Below are 4465 nucleotides of genomic sequence, written 5' to 3' on the forward strand. Positions count from 1 at the left end.
CAATTTAGGCTGCATCATTTAATTAGTCATTGCCTCTCATATACACTACTGCAGAAGCCTTCTAAAGGGCCTCCCTACCTCCACCTTCTCGCTAGTTGCATATATCTTATATGCCACCACCAGCTTAACTTTCCTGAGGTGGAGCTCAGGTCAAATACTTGCAATGCTCCTCTTGCCCACTTCATAGAGCCTGGGGACCTTCTCTTAGCAGTCAAGATCCTCCAGACTCTGGTCCCACACGACTCTCCCAGCCTGATTTCCCTCCTTCCATCCTGGCAGATACAGACTTAGGGAGATCAAGTCACTTATCCAACACCACACAGACACTAAGCGGCAGATCCCAAGATCAAGCCATCAAACCCCAGACACTTGACTGCAAACCATCGCTCTTTCTAGCCCCTCACCTTTTCCCTTTGATGGATACAGATGAATGAAGATCTTCCCACACATAGCTTTTTCTCTTCTTTGGAAACAATTTCCTCAGGACAAATTCCCAGGAGTTGGGATTACTAAGTCAAAAGACATTAATATTTTGGGGCTCCTGGATGGCTCAGTCAGCTAAACATCCGACTTCAGCTCAGGTCGTGATCTCAGAGTCCGTGGGTTCAAGTCCCACATGGGGCTCTGTGCTGACAGCTCAGAGCCTGGAGCCTGCTTCAGATTCTGTGTCTCCCTCTCTCTCTGTTTCTTCCTCTCTCTCAAAAATAAATAAACATTAAAAAAATAAATAAAATAGGGGCACCTGGGTGGCTCGGTCGGTTAAGCTTCCGAGCCCAGGTCATGATCTCACGGTCCGTGAGTTCGAGCCCCATGTCGGGCTATGTGCTGACAGCTCGGAGCCTGGAGCCTGTTTCGGATTCTGTGTCTCCCTCTCTCTCTGCCCCTCTCCTGTTCATGCTCTGCCTCTCTCTGTCTCAAAAATAAATAAACGTTAAAAAAAATTAAAAAAAGTAAATAAAATAAAAAACATGTTAGAGATAACAATACTTTAAAAAAAGACATCAATATTTTTATGGCTGCATGAATTGACATATGCCTGGCCAAAGGGCTGAGGTGATTTATATTTTAGCCAATGATAAATACATACAGCTTTTACCAGACCCTACTTGCCACTGGGGGTAACCTTTGAATGACTTGCATATTAAATAAGGTATTTCTTTGTTTTAGTTTGAGTTTCTTTGACTATTGAGGTAGAATATTTTCCAATGATTCTGTTTCCTATTTGTACTTTACCTTATGCAGAGTGTGTGTTCATATCTGTGGCTCATATAATTATTAAAGTCTTTGTGTTTCCAAAACTGCAACTGGGGGTGGGGGTGGGGGTGGGGGTAGGGAAAGAAGAAGAAGAAGAAGAAGAAGAAGAAGAAGAAGAAAAGGCAGTCTTTAAGAGCAGATATGGTGGACTCTGTGACAACAAAGCCGAGATTCCTAACTATAAAGGCAGGTAAATAAACTGTACATTGAATAAGTCTGTAAAACAAAATTGAGGTCAAATGATTTAAAATACAGTCTGCAATTAAAGGGAGCATTTTGGAGAAGGCATTTCCTGGACTCAGTCAATACTTTTCCTGACCCTACCAGTGTGTCCTAACACTAACATTCACTACTTAATGTCCGAGTCATTTTGGTGACTACATATTTGTCCTGAAACAGCGATGCTTTATTTTTTTATGGTGTATTAAAGAGTACATTATTTTCTGGGGCACCTGGGTGGCTCAGTTGGTTGAGCATCTGACTTTGGATCAGGTCATGATCTCACCATTCAAGGGTTTGAGCCCCATGTGGGGCTCTGTGCTGACAGCTCAGAGCCTGGATCCTGCTTCAGATTCTGTCTCCCTCTCTCTGCCCCTCCCCCCACTCACACACTATCTCTCCTGTCTATCTCAAAAATAAATAAACCTTAAAAAAAAAAAGACTACTTTATTTTCTGACTAGGTAATGTATACACATGGTACAAAGGTCAAAAGATATAAAAAGATATGGAGTGAAAACAACATCTCCCTCTTCTCCTGCCTTCTAATCATCACATTTCTTCCCCTGGGGATAGATGCTGTTTCCAACTCCTTGTGTATCCTTTAGGGACATTCTATGCATATATGAGCCTGTATGTGTATATTCTTAATAGAAATGATAACATATGATACAGCATACAATATGTGCTGATCTGTGTTTTACTGTTTTGAGAACATTCCATATCAGTAGATATTAAGTTTAAATACATTTTTAAAAATGGAATGTCAAGTGGGTGTGCTCTACTCTAAGAAAACCCAATAAACAAAAATCTACATATGTAAGGCAAAATTTCAGGAAGTATTTACTTCACAAAAGAAGCCTCTATTTGCATAGAAATCCTCTGTTAGGCCAACCTCACATATTTCAGTTATGATTCATTTCATCGATAATATGTTTATGTATTTACACAGACACAGTCTATGAAAAACAAAGGCCATTTAACTTGGAAATTATTTACTAAGCAAATAAATTGTTAAAGATTATACTTTGGTCAAAATGATATCTCCTGCCCCGTCAGAAAGTGCGATTATATGTTTGAAAAAGTTGATTCTACCTAAGTCTTGTATTAAAAAAATTCACAAATGCAATAATTCTAAGTGTAATAATTCCACCTGTCCAGTTTGCAATTTGTTCGACAAACATCAACAGTATGACATGTAAAAGAAAAGGCTTTCAGTGTTAGCTGATGTGAGATGTGCAGTCCAGGGTCAACAGGACCTCTCGGTGGCATCCAGCTCACCCAGGTCCTCCGTCCTAACATGGCACAAGACTGGACTTTTGTCCTGGATCATGTCAGATGGTTGGGGCATGCCCTACCAATATCCCCAACTTCTTCCAATCACCAACCACAGGGCTGGTGTCTATGGGTTTACTGAAAACTGTCCTGTGTTTTCAGCCCATGCCAGCTTTAGGGGTTTAAGTCTCAGGTGTTTACCACCTGTGTGTAAAGCAGCTTTTCTTGTTCGCTCTGACATTACTTTGAGGAGCCAAACTGGCACTGTTGTGGAATGAGCCATTGCCCACCCTGTCTGTGCTTGGTATGATCTTTTAAACTTTGATCTTATGTCTCCTTAGCATTGACTTTTTCAGACTTAGGGTCCCAGCTTTTCTTTTTTAAAAAATTTTCTTTATTTAAAAAAAAATGTTTTAAACACTTATTCATTTTGGAGAGTGAGAGAGACAGACCATGAGCAGGGGAGGGGCAGAGAGAGAGGGAAACACAGAACCCAAAGCAGGTTCCAGGCTCTGAGCTGTCAGCACAGGGCCCGATGCGGGGCTCGAATGCATGGAGTATGAGATCATGACCTGAGCTAAAGTCAGATGCTTAACCGACTGAGCCACCCAGGCACCCCATGGGTCCTAGCTCTTCTAATGACCACTTTCTAATTGTATAGTTAGAATGTATCCTAAAGGTAACTTTATTCCCTCATGTGTTCATTCATGTGGTATTCATTCTCTTCTCCAAATCTTTGCTCAAATGTTACTCCCTCAATGTGGCCTGCCCTAATTACTCCATTGAAAATTAAAACACCCTTTCCTCCTGTAATCCCTTATTCTCCTTACTGTGCCCTCTTTTCCCATATTACTTAGCACCGACTAACATAACATATGCTTTTCTTATTTACTACGTATGTTTTTTATTGTACATCTTCTTCCCCTAGGATATAAGCTCCATTTTGTCTGTTGAATTGCTAATGTGTCCCAAGAATCTAGAACGGTGCCTGGAGTATAGTAGGCCTTCCATAAATACAGTATGTGTTGAAATAATAAATGACATGAACTCCTGCCATGAATGACCTCCATAGGGCTTAAGCACGTTGAGGCCTCCAAGGGTAAACTGCTGTGAGCCCTACCCTCAAAGGGCCCATAGGCTAGCCTCAGTGTTGGGGACATGGAATTAATAACTACAGTCCAAGATAGAAACTGCAGTACAGAAAAAGAGCCATGCAGTTAGAGGAGGAAGAAGAGAAGGCTTCAGTGGTGGAAGAGCCAAGGGAAGGCATGAGCAGAGGAGTCAGAGAGACTGGATTTGAATGCTGAATCTGCCCTGCGTGAGTGGGGTTGGCTTGTTATAAGCTCCGTACCCACAAGCTGGGGGTAAAAATATTTATCTTAGTATGATTGTGAGGGGCAAATAAGATAAGGCCTGTGGTGGATAGCCCCTGATACAAAGTTCATGATGAACTCAGATCAATCCCCTGCTTCCTCTGGAGTGTCCACCAATGGGAAAGCATAAATTATGACCTGTAATGGTATTTTGTAAGTCATTTAGATGATAGTTACCAGGACCGTGTAACAGCAGAGACAACAGTTTGCGACCGATGACAAGTAAAAACAAACACACTAACAAAAAACAGACTACAAAATTGTCCGTGATTACAACTGGGTACAAATAATTCAAAATTTACACAAAAATGAAGTCCATTCTTGGGCTAGTCAGGTGTGAATGAGA

The sequence above is a fragment of the Acinonyx jubatus genome, chromosome B3, assembly GCF_027475565.1.
Source record: "Acinonyx jubatus isolate Ajub_Pintada_27869175 chromosome B3, VMU_Ajub_asm_v1.0, whole genome shotgun sequence".
Lineage (NCBI taxonomy): Eukaryota > Metazoa > Chordata > Mammalia > Carnivora > Felidae > Acinonyx > Acinonyx jubatus.